Genomic DNA, 16,812 nt, shown 5'->3' with positions numbered 1-16,812 from the left:
CCACCACCATCACCATCACCACCACCACCACCATCACCATCACCACCACCACCATCACTACCACCATCACCACCACCACCACCGTCATCACTACCACCATGACCACCACCATCACCATCACCACCACCACCACCACCACCACCACCACCACCACCACCACCACCACCACCACCACCACCATCACCACCACCACCACCACCACTTCCACCACCACCACCACCATCACCATCACCATCACCACCACCACCACTTCCACCACCATCACCACCACAACTCCCACTATCGTCACTGCCACCACCATCACCATCACCACAACCAACACAATCGCCGCCACTGCCACTGCCACCACCATCACCACAACCAACACAATCGCCANACCACCATCACCATCACCACCACCACCACTTCTACCACCAACACCTTTGTCACCCTCACCATTCCTACCACCACACCACCACCACCACTTCCACCAACATGACCACCACCATCACCTCCATCACCATCTCCATCACTACCACCACCACCACCACTTCCACCAACATGACAACCACCATCACCATCACCACCACCACCATTACTACCACCACCACTTCCACCACTTCCACCGACATGACCACCACCATCACTTCCATCACCACCATCATCACCACCACCCCCCCGGCCATTGCCACCACCCCTACCATCGCCACTGCCACCACCATCACCATCACCATCGCCACCACTATTACAACCACCACCACCACCATCACCACCACTAACACCATCACCAATACCACTACCACCACTTCCCTTTCTGTTGGTGCCACGGTGAGCCCTGCTCACACCACTGTAGCCAGCTCTGCTATCCCAGGAACTCATCATTTTACAGCCACCAGTGCTCTCAGAAAACATTCCTCTTGTGCTTCACTTGTTCCTGATTTTGAGTCTGGGACAACACTTCTGATACATAAGCCTTGTCCTATGCTCATCACCTCTCAAGGCCAGCTGGGAAGGCAGGTACTGTATCTATCTGGTAACTTCCTCATGTGTAATGTGAGACAGGCTCTGTTTCTCAGCAAGATTCATAGGTAGAGAGTTCTCCAAAAATAGGGAGATGATGCAGTTACTGGACAACTGAAAAGAGTGACAGGTGCCTACTCCTACACCTCACACAAACTCCTCAAAACAGTTTTATACACTAGCTACCTCTGTTCCATCCCCCATTCTCTTCCCCACTGCAGTCCAGCTTATACGACCCCCATCACTCTCCCAAATATGGCTTGCTAAGGTCACCAACGGCCTCCCTTTCTCTTAACCTAACAGACATCTTTTTTTTTTTAGCAGTATTTGGTGAATTTATTTGATGGATTTAACAAAAATAAACTATGTTCCTGTTCTAAAACTGAATCTAGTGAGGGAGACTTCTGTTACAAATTACAAGGTATGAGGGAGGCAATAAGGGAAAGCTCATATACCACACTAGTTTGTCTCATAAGCTCCATGTGCCTTTTCTTTTTTTTTTCTTTTTTTTTCCGCCCCCCATGTGCCTTTTCTTACAAACCAAAGTGCTCCCATCAATTAATGGGAATTTTTTTAACTTTTATTTTAGGTTTGGGGGTATATGTGAAGGTTTGTTACACAGGTAAACACACGCCACAGGGGTCTGTTTGTACATATTATTTCATTACCCAGGTATTAAGACCAGTACCCAACAGTTATCTTTCCTGCTCCTCTCCCTCCTTCCAGCCTCCACCATCAAGTAGACCCCAGTGTCTATTGTTTCCTTCTTTGTGTCCATGGGTTCTTATAACTTGGCTCCCACTTATAAGTGACAGCATGTGGTATTTGATTTTCTGTTCCTGAGTTGGTTTGCTAAGGATAATAGCCTCCAGCTCCATCCATGTTCATGCAAAAGATATAATCTCATTCTTTTTTATGGCTGCATAGTATTCCATGGTGTATATGTATCATGTTTTCTTTATCTTGTGCCATTGATGGGCATTTATGTTGATTCCATATCTTTGATATTGTGAATACTGCTGCAATGAACATTTGTGTGCATGTGCCTTTATGGTAGAATGATTTATATTCCTCTGGGTATATACCCAGTAATGGGATTGCTAGGTCAAATGGTAGTTCTGCTTTTAGCTCTTTAAGGAATCGTCATACTGCTTTCCACAATGATTGAACTAATTTGTACTCCCACCAACAGTGTATAAGTGTTCCCTTTTCTCCACAACCTCCCCAGTATCTGTTATTTTTTTACTTTAAATAGTAATAGCCATTCTGACTGGTGTGAGATGGTATCGCATTGTAGTTTTGATTTGCCTTTCTCTAATGATCAGTGAGATTGTGCTTTTTTTCATATCCTTGTTGGTCACATGTATGTCTTCTTTTGAAAAATGTCTGTTCATGTCTCTTGCCCACTTTTTAACGGTTTTTTTTCCTCTTGAAAATTTGTTTGAGTTTCTTATACATGCTGGATATTAGACCTTGGTCAGATGCATAGTTTGCAAATATTTTCTCCCATTCTGTAAGTGGTCTGTTTACTCTGTTGATAGTTTCCTTCTGTTGTGCAGAAAGTTTTAAATTTAATTAGATCCCACTTGTCAATTTTTGCTTTAGTAGTGATTTCTTTTGGTGTCTTTGTCATAAAATCCATGCCTGCTCCTCTGTCCAGGATGATATTGCCTAAGTTGTCTGACAGGGTTTTTATAGTTTGGGGTTTTACATGTAAGTCTTTAATCCATCTTGAGTTGATTTTTGTATAAGGTATAAGGAAGGAGTCCAGTTTCAATCTTCTGCATATGGTTAGCCAGTTATCTCAGTACCATTTATTGAATAGGGAGTCTTTTCCCAATTGCTTGTTATTTTCCGCTTTGTAGAAGATCAGATGGTTGTAGATGTGTGGCCTTATTTCTGGGCTCTCCATTCTGTCCCATTGGTCTATCTGTCTGTTTTTGTATCCCCATCATGCTGTTTGGGTTACTGTAGCCTTATAGTATAGTTTGCAGTTGGGTAACATGATGCCTCCAGCTTTGTTCTTTTTGCTTAGGATTGCCTTGGCTATTCAGGCACTTTTTTGGTTCTATATGACTTTTAAAATAGTTTTTCCTAGTTCTGTGTAGAATGTCATTGGTAATTTGATAAGAATAGCATCAAATCTGTACATTGCTTTGGGCAGCAGCCATTTTAATGATACTGGTTTTTCCTATCCAGGAGCCTGGGTTGTTTTTCCATTTGTTTGTGTCTTCTCTGATTTGTTTGAGAAGTGTTTTGTAATTCTCATTGTAGAGATCTTTCACCTCACTAGTTAGCTGTATTCCTAAGCATTTCATTCGTTTTGTGGCAATTGTGAATGGGATTGCCTTTCTGATTTGGCTCGCAGTTTGGCTATTGTTGGTATATAGGAATGCTAGTGATTTTTGTACATTGATTTTGTATCCTACAACTTTGCTGAAGTTGTTTATCAGCTGGAAGAGCTGTTGGGCTGAGACCATGGGGTTTTCTACACATATAATTACATCGTCTGCAAACAGATAGTTTGATTTCTTCTCTTTCTATTTGGATGTCTTTATTTCATTCTCTTACCTGATTGTTCTGGTTAAGACTTCCAATACTATATTGAATAGAAGTGGTGAGAGAAGGCATCCTTGTCTTGTGCTAGTTTTCAAGGGGAATGCTTCCAGTTTTTGCCCATTCAGTATGATGTTGGCTGTGGGTTTGTCATAGATGACTCTTGTTATTTTGAGGCATGTTCCTTCAATGCCTAGTTTATTGAGTGTTTTAAACATGAAGGGGTGTTGTATTTTATTGAAAGCCTTTTCTGTGTCTAGTGAGATAATCATGTGCAAACAGCTTCTTCTACAGGCTTCAGTGACACCGCCTCCTGAATTTATTTCTAACTTCCCTCATTTTTCACTTTGTAAGATCATCTTCCTGTGCCCAGCCTTTCAATGTCGGAGTTCCCCATGGCTCAGCCTAAGGCCTCTTCTCTTCTCCTCCATTCCCATCTGTCACTGGTGACTCACATTTATCTCTCTGGCCCAGAGAGACCTCTTGTCCAAGCTTCAGATCTAGTTGACATCTGCATTTAGCTGTCTCTAAGGCAATAAGTCACATTCCTCTCTTCCATTCGAAACCAACAGAGAGATATGGGAATCATATAGGAGGAGAAAAAAATATCAGCCTCAGTACTGGTGAATCTAGATTGAAAAGGCTGCTTTGATGTGTGGCCACAATCATACTTCCTAAAACTTATCCCAACACAAGTCCTTTGGGTGATGCACCCAGGTGAGCATTTGGGTCAGCAGAGCAAACATATTCCTGCAGAATCACTTCTATATGCCCACTGAACAACAATAATAGGAGCAAAGAGGGTACAAACTCTGGATAAACTCTAGAAGGCAGGCCAGACACTGCCCCAACATGCTTCCTACATGAAAGAAGGAGCAGAGCAGAACATGCCAAGCCTGCAGGCAATCCTCTCTCCCCAGTTCAGTCTTGGCTACCTTCAGATCTCACCTTTAGTACCTTCCACTGGGCAACCATCTCTGCAATCCTTCCTTCTCTACAAAACCAGGTCACCTCCTCATCATAGCCCTTCATAGGCCCCCTTTTCTTTCTTCAGGGTCCATCTCAAGTCTGCCACTACTGACTCACTGGGGGCTAATGGATGGCCATCACACTCACTTCTCATAAGCCACAGGACCTCAGGGAGGTGGCTGATCAGCCGCCCTTTTATCCTCACCATCTATCCCAGCAACAGGCACAAGATGGGCCTCAATCAATACTTATATTAAGTGAATGAATGAATTTGATGATCCCTCAGTTTATTTTCTCTCTTCTGGACCAAGCACTGTCTGAGCCATTCCCTTATTCCTGCCACCACCACCCCCCCACACCCATCTATATGTGTGTGTGTGTGTTTGTGTGTATGTCTCCTTCACTCCAGTCCACTATTCTTTCTTTACTTCTCTCCCTTCCTCGCTCCCACCCAGAGATTCCTTACAGCTTTGCCAAAAATTCCTCAGCCCAAAACTTTTGCGGCCACAGCGCCACCTAGAGTTCATCTATAAGATGGGCCAACCCCAGAGCCCTTGACCGCTGTCCAGCCCAGTGCAGCCCAACTCTGCCTTGGCCCCTCCACCTTATGTTCTGGGCACATCTCTGGGTCTTCACACTTCATTTTCCTGGATTCAATGTGTTACCATTTCTACAATCCCCTAAGTGCCTAGTGGAGACTTTAAAACAGAAAACTGCAGCAGGGCAGAGAGAGGTACAGATGTGGTTCAAAGTATTTCCCTCTAATGTTTGATCTACCTGTCTTTCCCTTCTTCTCTCCAGTTCTGTTTTTCTCTGCTCAGGTTTAGCTAGTAATTCCAATTGGTATTATAATACAGCAAATATTTCATGAGCAACAACAATATTTAAGGCCCCATGCAAGGTATCAAGAGGAAGTTCCAGTTATGGGAGAAGGCATGTGAAAGGAAACAAGTATTTCTCTTATTCTCAGCTACTATTTCTTTTCTAAACCCACAGGCATTGTTCTGGCAGTTTGGACTGAATGCCTCAAACACTGGTCTGGTAATTTCATCATGTGGTCAGAGGTTCATGAATAAGAAAGCACAATCCATCATTGTATGTAATGGCAAACGTGTAGAAACAACCAAGCTGCCCAACAATAGAAGACTAAGTTATAGCACATCCACTTGCTTGAATACTATGCCACTAAAGTAATGGATATAAATGTTTTATAATAATGTGAGGACTTAGTTTTGAGCTAATTTGGGGATAGGAAAACAGTTTACAACTTGCGCAGGAAGTATTATCTCAATTGTGTAAAATAAAAATACGTGTGTGGAAAGATTATGAGAGAATACTCTTAAATATTCTTAATGGTTGTTCTGAGGCATTCATTTTTTCTTTTTCTTTATTCCCTAAAATCTTTGCAATGAGCTTGTGTTTCATTTACAATGGAAAATCAGAATAAACCTAAAAAATACTAGAATAATCTGAAAGAAAAGACATATTTAAAAATATGAAATAAATATGTATTAAGATGGTTCCCTCAGAGAATAAAACAGTGGTTACTACAGGTAGAGAAGGGGAGAGAGAATGGGAGACCCAGGTCAAAGCATATAAAATAGCACATATGTGGGATGAACAAGTAGAGAGGCCTAAGGTACCACATGGAAACTAAAGTTAATAAAATTGTATTGCATTAGTGGGGACATGGTTCTCCAAATAGTCTACAAAGCTCATTATCAAACTGGGAAGTCTTTGGACTTTTCCTACCCCAGGGATAGAGAGTTTCGAGGTCTTCTGAGACCCACCAGATTCAAGGTCAAGAAGGAAGCACAAATGTCTTCCCATAGCCCTGGGCTCAGCCAACATCTCCTCGGTACTTAGAAATGTGATTGGATCCCAGCATTAGGGAACATGTCTCAACCACTGGGCCTGCCACAGAGCATCACAGTCTACTGAGAGGAGCAAATCAAACACTGGGGATTGATGTGTGAAAGCTGTTACTGCAGGTGTGACCACTCCCCGCCAACTCCCACCACTTTAAGATATGTCATAGCGACCAACCCGTGTAGTGGCTGTCCAGTTACAGAGGAGCAGGGGCTGCGGCCATGTCTTCTCTCCACACCCTGTGAGCATTACCAGGCATACGGTGGGTGAGCATTGAAGACTTGGCTGAACGTGAATCCTTCTCCACTAGGTTCTTGCTCATATCCTGCCCCATTGCATCCTCACAGCAACCCCATGAGAAAAAGGACATTATTATACCTATTTGTCAGAGAACAAAACACATATGTCAAGTGGTGAAGTGATCTGTTCAAGGGCACACTTCTGGAAACTGGCAGAACTGAGATGCTGTCTCAAGATCTGTCTGTTGCAAGCCCCACATTCTCTGTCTTGAGAGTGGCTGCATGAAGGAGCATATAAGGGAGACAGAAGTTTAACTTTGAGTTTGACCTGACCTTGAGTCTGACCTGACCCTGAATCAAGTGCCATCCCCACTAATTCATTATGTGACTTTGGGCAAGAAACTGCTTTGAGCCTTGGTTTCCTCAACTGCATAATGAAGACAATAATAATGCTTACCTTGTAGAGTTATTGTGAATATTAAACACACACAGAGACACATGGTCCCTCTGTGGGGTGGCTCTGATATTATTTGCATTGTTCAAGAGTATACAAAAAAATAAGGAAATCTTCAAAACATCTTTAAAAAATGGGCCATAACATTAGAAAAACCCAATAAATACTGTACTTAAAAAAAAAGAAAACTGCCGGGTAATCTCACTTAGAGATTTTGATGCAAAAGCTTTAGTAAAATATTAACAATCAGGATACAGAAGAACATTAAAATAATACTACTATTTCCAAGTGGGATTTATTTCACAATGTAAGGATAGGTCAATATTAGGAAATCTACTATTATTCATCATATTAAAAGAGCAAAGAAGAAAAATCAGATGATGGTTCCCAGGGACAATGACAAGATATGTTATAGAATTCAATAATTCTTGATAAAAAAGAAACAAAATGCAAAATAGAGTGGAAATGGATGGATGTTCCTAAGTGTATCTTCCTTGGGATAAGGAAAAGCAGTATCATCTTTAATGTCACAAAAGCACTATCACTGAAATCCCAGAGAAAGATAAGAATGGCCACTTCTACTATTATTTTTCCTTATTCTAAAGATACTTGTTGCAGGAGGCAGGGATGCAGAACTATTTCTTCTCCACTTCTGATGTTTTCTTCATCTTGGAGGGAGCCCAGTCAGAACAACATACCTGGCCTTTCTCCATCCCTCATTCACTCTACTCCAGGGAAAATGGAGTGGCTTAGATTGGTATATTTGGGAGACTTCCTTTGGGAGAGACCTGCCCACAGAGCGTACACCTTCCCCTCTGCACCTACCCCCATACCTTCATCTTACAGGAGCAGCTGCCACTCACTCCACCACATGACAGCGTCCATACTCATCCCACAGTGCCCATGACATGGTAAGTAAGTCCGTTTTAGAAAATCTCCTTACCTTACAGATATGAGCCACATTCTCCAATAACTAGTCCTCGTGGATAAAACTGGTGCTAGCGTCTGCTTTGTACTTTCCCTGTCTTGAGCAGGGAAGAGGAGAGTATTGATTGAATTCCCTGAGACTCCATAAGTACTAATCAATGCAGTAAGACAAGACAAACAAAATTGAGGTTTAAAAAAATGAAATGAAGAAGGGAAAACCTGAGAAAGTATTTACAGAAAGATTAAGAGGGCTCAGGAATTCAGTTAAATACAAAATAAATAGCTCTAACATATACAAATAACATTCGATTCGAAGATACAGTGTAATGGAGGAAAAATTTGTAATAGCAACGACAAAGATAAAATATACAGGAATAAACTCAACTAGAAATGTGCAAGATCTATGTGTAGAAGCCCTAAAGACATTCCCAAGAGACATGAAAACATACTTGAATAAAGGGAAAGGCTAGCCTGTTCCTGAATGGGAAGACACGTCGTAAAGATGTCAGTTCTCCCTAGGTTAATATAAAATTTAACGCAATCCTGATGAAAGGATCAACAATATTTTTTGAACCGAATAGTCAATTCTAAAGTTTATATGGTAAAATGTGTGCAATAATATTCTGTAAAAGTCTAAAAAGGAAGCGTAATGAGGGATGGCTAGCCCTATAGTTAAAACAACATTTACAAAGTCATGCTGATTAAAACAATGTGGTACTGGCACAAAGACAGATCAACAGAACAGAATGAAAAGTCCAGAAAAAGATAAAGATACAGACTGGAATTTAGTGTATTGTGAAGGTGGCATTTCATATCAGTAGGGAAAAGGTGCATTATTTAATAAATGATATGGCAACAACTAGGTAGTCTTCTGGGACAAAGTAAATTTGAATTTAACCTTACATCTTACTTCAGGATAAATTTCAGATGAATCAAAGATTCAAATGTAAAAAAAATAAAAGTTCAAAGGAGCATGAGAGAATGATTTTATAATTTCAGAGCAAGGATGACCTTTCTAAATATGACAAAATCAAGAGTCACAAATTTTTAAAAAGCTAGTGTTTAACTATAAAAAGCTATAAATTTTATTCATGGCAAAAACACTCGATAAAAAGCATCAATAGAATTATTTTTAGAACTTGGCTTGGCGCCATGGCTCATGCCTGTAATCCCAGCACTTTGGGAGGCCAAGGTGGGAGGATTGCTTAAGCTTAGGAGTTCGAAACCAGTCTGGCCAAAACGGTGAAACCCTGTCTCTACTAAAAATACAAAAATTAGCTGGGTGTAGTGGCAGGCACCTGTAATCCCAGCTACTCAGGAAGCTGAGACACCAGAATTGCTTGAACCCCAGAGGGGTGGGGGCACAGGGCAGAGATTGCAGTGAGCCAAGATAGCACCACTGCACTCCAGCCTAGGCGACAGAGCGAGTCTCCATCTCGAAAAAAAAAAAAAAAATTTTTTTTTGGAACTTCACAAACTCTTTCTAACATTCATATGAAACATGTACCCCTTGAATCTAAAATAATAAAAATTAAATAAAGTTCTTATGGAAAAGTAAATATGTAAAAATGATTTATAAGAAAATTGAAGGACAAATAATGAACTGAGGAAAATACTTTTAACCCATATCACAGGCAAAAGTAAATTTCCTTTAAAATGTAAGCTCTGAAAATTGATTAAAAAGATCAACACTTCACTCCCACTCCAAAAATAGGTAAAGGATATAAAACACACAATTCAGAGAAAAGGAAAGATGTTCACAATTAAAATACAAGAAATGCAAATTAAGACTTCACTAAGATCTCTTTTACACCTACCAGACTGGCCATGATAAAAGAAATTCAATAATATACTATGTTGGCAAGGATATGTTGAAACCAACAACACATTGCTGGGGGAGTGTAAACTGGGTCTGCTCCCTTGAATGGCAATTAAAGTACATATGTACATGCTCTGTGTACCAGCAGCTCCCCATTTCTAGGAATTTATCCTACTGACATAATTATGCACCTGCAAAATGATGTTGGTACAAAAATTGTTATTTGTAGCATTGTTTGTAATAGTAAAGAATTAGAAACAACCTAAATGTTAATTAATAGGGGACGTTTAAATATGTTGAGGTATACTCATCAATTCCATTCTTTGCAACCATGGAAAAGCATAAGAATGATCTTAGCGAGTTGCTAAGGAATGTTCTGCAAAATACATTGTTAGGTGCAAAAAGTGAGATGGAGAAGAACACAGTGTACAGTATGCTCCCATTTGTTGTTTGTTTCTTGTTTTTGAGATGGAATCTCGCTCTGTCACCCAGGCTGGAGTGCAGTGGCACAATCGCGGCTCACTGCAACCTCTGCCTCCCAGGTTCAAGTGATTCTCCTGCCTCAGCCTCCTGAGTAGCTGGGATTACAGGCACCTGCCGTCATGCTCCACTAGTTTTTTGCATGCTTCCATTTGTTTTTTAAAAAGGAGCAGGATGGGGTGACCATATACGCACATTCATTTACAAATAAATAAAAATATCTCTGGAAGGAGACACTGGATCATCCAGAAGTGGGAGTCAGGAGAGGGGATGGCTGAAAGGCTGGAGACAGACGTGGGAAGGAGACTTTTCACTTTTGTAACTTCTATAGTTAGGGTCATGTGAATTTATTCAATTTTTAAAATAATTTTTTTTAGAAAAGCAAAAATTTACATGTGATTTCAGTCTTTGGGGGCAGAATATCTATTCATTTTGGGAAAATACATGAACTGGCCATTTAGTAATATCTTATAAAGCAAATACTCTCCGGTTTCTTTTTGGGGAACATTTAAGGAGCTTAAAGTGGATATTTGATCATGTGGTTGTAGTCAGGGCTGTGTTTCTATAGGTTTTATTGTCCTGTAAAAAAACACACAAAAATAGAAAAACTACTTATTTGCTCTATATGAGTTAGAGTTTACTGTGCTTGTGTGTGTGTGTGTGTGTGTGTGTGTGTGTGTGTGTTCTTATTTAATAGTAGTTCTCCAGACAGTCTAAGCTGAGAGTCTGGAGATATGTCCAGACATGATACCTGAAGGACCAATGGTAATAATTAACTGGGCTGGGTCAAACGAAGCTCTAGCTGACCTCGGTTATGATGTCCTCCACAGGTTATTTAAGCCTAAATGACTCAGGCTTTGGGAAGTGTGCTGACTGATGTTCAATTGTTACTTTCCGATGTAATTGTCTTGGGACACTTAGGACAAGGCTTCATTCTTACAAATACAAGTAAGGAAGTAGACATCCCTATTGTCAGTCATCTAGGCCAGTCATAGATCCTGACACTGGAAATGACAGAAGACTCCTTCTCATTGGGCCTTGTGGTGGTTGGTCCAAAATTGTAACATACACATACTCAATGAATTCCTGGCTAGGGGCGGGGGGGGGGAGGGGTGCTCCAGCCTCTCTTCTGCAGGGACATGTAGGGAGGTAAGCAGGCAATGCTTTGAAACTGATCTTAGAATGGACTTGGGCTCTAAGAGAAACCCCCGGTAGTAGAGATTATATTATCCTCTACGGAATGCCCCCTCGATTGTCCCTGAACCTTCCCATCAAAAGATATGAACAATCTCCACTCTTCTATGAGAAGTCAAGGGAACGATAGGCCAGAGTGGTGGAGGGAAGAGCAGCATCTGTTGCTTCCCAAGGCCAGTGGTGGAAAGAACAGCCTCTGGCAGAGCACTATGGGTCTGAAGCACAATTGCGTTTGGTCCAATAGGGCAGCATGACATGAGACCCAAACAGAAGAGCTGGAGTCACAGCACCGAGATCACACACACCCACATCGTATTCAGATCCTGGGCTCTAACACTATTCCTCACTAAAAGGAATTGGGATCTTTCAGAGGGCAGGTGGTTCTATGCCTTGGAGAAAAAATGGAAAGTAAGGATGGCTATCAAGCATCCTGCTATTGCCGGAAAATAAGATTGCTTTCAAGGATATCAGCGTAGCATTAAAAGATGGGAGGGGGCAGCTGAAAGTGCTTTCCACTGGCAAAGTTGTCATCATCTGAACAGCAAAAAGAAAGAGGAAATGAGGAGGAGAGGAAGAAATATAGTTGATTAGAACAAATAAGCTAATGAAAAGCCATGAATTCATGACACTAAAAAAAGTTAATATAAATTATACAAAAAGGTGGTTGTAATTAAAAGGTAAAATAATAAGATCTATTTGTTTTTATTATTCCAATAAGTTGAGATATGGTTACATATGGATCTTTTATTTTTTGCTAGTCATTGTATTTCTTTATAAAGTATTGCCATGTATCTGTTTCTAGCTATAGAAACAGGAAGGAAAAATAACAGGGAACCATGAGTAACTAAGATGTCATGGAAATGGTAAAAGAACCAAAAGAATAAGGTGGCACTGCTGGCCTCACTGACAATCAGATGGAAGATGAACTTGGTGAGCCAGCCCTGGCAGGCATGTGGACCCAGTAACCAAGCAGACGGAGCATTTTGCCAGGTGTTTCACAGTGATGTATTAGCTGAATGTCTTGGGGAGGAGAAAAACATGCAGACCCAATCTCTCATCTCCTATGAAACCTCTAGATGACCCCACTAATTACAAGATAATAAAAGGTATCTAGCAGTCTTAAATAATGCTCACAGACCACATCCATATGTCACAATGACAGGACAATGGGTTATATAACGTTGACCAAGTGAAACTTGCAATGTATAAAATTTTGAAGAGAGACACGAGGTTGTAATAAAATGGAAGACTGTGTAAAAGACCCAGACTTACAAATGTCATTGATGTAACAAGTGAAGATTAAGCAAAAAAAAAAAAAAAAATCAAACAAATGCAGCCCAGTCTGTTGACCAATGGCTCTTCAAAACTCTTGGAAAAAGTAATCAGTTTCCATGTCAAATTAAGAATTGAATAGGTAACCCAGATCCTATCCTGGGTTATTATTACTTTTTGTTTCAATCTAGAAAGTTATCGTACCCTAGGTAGGTATCAAAATAAATATATGAAAAGCTAAGAAGATATAAAATTCTAGAAATAACAAAGAAATAAACTAACCCATGGAACTGATGCTTTAAGAATAAGTATAAATGGCAACATAGTCATAAGTTATAATAATTCTGTTTTGTATATGTTTAATGTGTTTGCTTCCTAAGTTTGATAGAGTCAAAAGTATATATTGCAAAATTTATAATTGTGGTTTAAACTATGTAAAACAATGTGCTTATTTAAGTTTATAGCATATTAAAATATTTAACTATTGCTTTGTTTCTAATTATTATTTGATGTTTAATAATATCTTTTAAAAATATTTTTTAAAATACCAGTGGTAGTGAGTCTTTCTCTACAAGCCCAGACACCACTTGGTCATTGTTTCAGTTATCTACTTTTGTGTACCAACTATCCCAAAACTCAGTAACTTTTTTATTACATCTCTTGATTTCACAGGTCAAGAGTTCAGACAGGGCTTGGCAGGGTAGTTCTTCTGCTTCACAGAGTGTCAACTCGGAACACTCAGTAGTTTTCAGCTAGCAACTGGGCTTGGGATACAAGACAGATGTACTCAGATGTCTGGTATCTTGGTGGGCATGGCTGGAGGGCTGAACTCAGTTGGGCCCTGTCTATGAAGTCTCAGGGCCTCTCCATACCGTCTCTCCAGGAGAATGGTCAGAGGAATTCTCACATGGCCAAGGCTCCCAGATACCAGAATGAAAACAGAGTGTCCTCTTAAAGGCATAGTGTCCAAAATTAGCATAGTGTCACTTCTGTTACACTATATTGGTCAAAGCAGTTACAGGTCAGACCACATTTAAGGTGTCAACCTAAAGGGCTCTTGTATTAGTCCATTTTAATGCTGCTGATAAAGACATACCTGAGGCTGGGTAACTTATAAAGAAAAAGAGGTTTAATGGACTCACAGTTCCACATGGCTGGGGAGGCCTCACAATCATGGTAGAACACAAAAGGCATGACTTACATGACAATAAGCAAGGGAGAAATGAGAGCCAAGCAAAAGGGGTTTTCCCTTATAAAACCATCAGATCTCATGAGACTTATTCACCACCACGAGAACAGTATGGGGAAAACCATCCCTGTGATTTAATTATCTCCCACTGAGTCCCTCCCACAACATGTGGGAATTATGGGAGGTACAACTCAAGATGAGATTTGGGTGGGGACACAGCCTAACCATATCAGCTCTCTAAAGGAAAATTATATTTATCTGAAAATGAGCACTGCAATGGGAATATGTGTGCCAAAGTCAACTATGTGCTTATCAGGTAGGTAAAGAAAGACAAAGGTTTTTAAAGAAAGAAATGAGGAGGATTACTTAATTGTTTTGAGATAATTGTCTTTGGCTGCAAGGATCAATAACAAGGGTGTTGCCAGTCCAAGGTTGGGCAGGCAGTTGCTGGGCCTCATACAAGTATTTGTGTGTGTGTGTGTGTGTGTAAGAGTGTGATCACCTTTGTTCAAAGTTGTGGTTTTTACAGTCTTTTGTGATAGTTCTTGTTATCAGATATTTGTACGTGACAACCCTCCCTTCATGGCCTCCCCTGATTCCATTTGTGAGAGTTTTTAGCATGTGACTTTCTTTTGATTTTGACAACTTTCACATTTTCCCTTTTTAATTAAGATCTTTTTCTGAAAGCATGGCTGATTAATCACCCCGTAGTTAGGTTTTGATCACCCCTCGGTGCCGGGATGGACCTCCCAGTTTGTGGGTCTGGTCTCACATTGGAGAAAATGGTGACTAGGAGTGAGTCACCAATCATGATAAGCAATGGGTCAAAACCCATTTAACCATATTTGAGCAACAAGGGTTGTTTGGAGGGCATGGCTCTCAGGCTCTCCACCTGGTATCTATTGCTAAGTTCAATTTTGTCTGTTCTGTAAGTGTTAGCTATCATCTCAAAGTGCTGGGAAAACATTATTTTATTAAGAGTTGTACTTCTATAGAAATTTGACAGGCAACAGGAACAAAGTTTAAAAAGGAAAATAATAATAATATAATCTTAATTTGTGTAATAGTTTTGAGCCACGAACCTGGGCTTTTATGGGTCTTGAGAAGATTTGGGAGTTGGTGGGAGAGAGGGGAGACAGCAAGGAGGCTCCTCTAGTGAGGAGGTTTGGAACTGGGTTGGGGTATTTCTCTGAGAGATGGTTTCCAGGGAACGTGGGCTGCCTAAGGAAGCGTGGTCCCGGCCCAGCCCAACACAGCCTAACAGTGGAGCTGAATTCTGGGTTTCCAGTCCTATGAGAAGACCTGTTTTCTTGTTCAACTCAGAGACTTTGAAGGGCAAAATTAGACCAGAGTGAGCACGGTGAGCCAGCAGCGAGAGGTGCTATTTTCTAGCTGAGTTTACCTTCTGCCCGCCTCCCAGCCTTGCACATCCACATGCCCCACATGGCCTCCATGCATAAACCACTGTGGTCATTTAAGGCTCAGCTCCAAAACAGTGTGACACAGCGGTTAAAAGCAAAGGCTTTGAAGTCAAATAGACCTAGGTCCAAATCCCAGCTCCAGAATTTACCACGTGACTATGGGTAAACCACTTAACCACGCTGAGCCTCGGTTTGCCATACGACCTCATAAAATTATTATGAGAGTCTGTGTGATAATGTACCTCATAGACTTAGTGCAGGGCCTAGTGCATAGTCATTACTTAATAATTAGTAGCCAAAAAAGCCCCCCTCTACTCTCACTCTTCCATAGCCCACACTGGCCTCTCCCATGTCCCCCATCCTGTCTTGCACCTAACTATGGAATGACATCTCCTGTGATATTTCTGTCTCGGGTTGACACTGTATCTCTGCACTCCTCCCCAAAAGAGAGTTAAGCAGCTTACAGTCGGGACGGAGGTTTATGCTCCCCTTTTCTCTCCACAAAACACAGGCTAGTACTGGTTGGGTACCCTGTAGGAGCACAATAAACACTGATTGGACTAAATGGCCAATTTATGGCTTCTCTTTGAACAGGCCTTAGATGATTACCTTTTATGAGGCTTACACTTTAGACTTAAGATGTAAAACAGAAGCTCAGGTTAAGAGGCAAATAATGGGATATTTTATGTGCTGTTCTGGAGCAAAAGTCCACAGCTTTATTGCAGTGGCTATAAAAGAGCATAATTGGAAAAGCCTTGATTGAGAAACCCACAGTGGAAAGAACTCTAGGTCAGGAGACAGGAAACCCAGACTTCCCACCCTGTGCTGTACCGTCCAGCCAGGCGCCTTTCCTGTCTGACCTCATGTGCAAAACCAGGGGCCCCTAAACACCCTCTCAGTTCTAACCGTCCATGGTTCTTGAGTCTACAAGTCTAAGACGCACTCCTCCCAGAATTTTATGACTCCAAAATCTTAAGATTCTCCAGTTCTAAGATTCTTATACCCGATGATCCTATAATATTAAAACTTGGCAGTTTCAGATTGTACTATCTTAAGGTTCTAGAGTAAAGTATGGTGGTTAACAGCCTGGGTCTGGCGTCAGGAGACCTGGGGTTCACATTTCAACACACTGCTTATCATAATGTGATTTTGAACAAATTACTTAGTGAGATTCTCAGTTTTCTCACCTATAGAATGGGGATAAATGCCATCACCATGTGATGATGGAGAGAGAATTAAATGAAACAGCTCCCACAAAGCACTTTCTTAGTGCTTTGACACAGAGAAAGCTATCAAGAAATGGCAGCTATTGTTATTGTTTTAACATTCCATGAATGCATTATCTCAAGAATCGAATATTCTCCCATCCTAAGTAAGTACCATCTTGTGATTCTAGGACTCTGTGACTTTCAGATGTCACACAT

The sequence above is a fragment of the Theropithecus gelada genome, chromosome 1, assembly GCF_003255815.1.
Source record: "Theropithecus gelada isolate Dixy chromosome 1, Tgel_1.0, whole genome shotgun sequence".
NCBI lineage: Eukaryota > Metazoa > Chordata > Mammalia > Primates > Cercopithecidae > Theropithecus > Theropithecus gelada.
Note: the sequence above shows the minus strand (reverse complement) of the source record.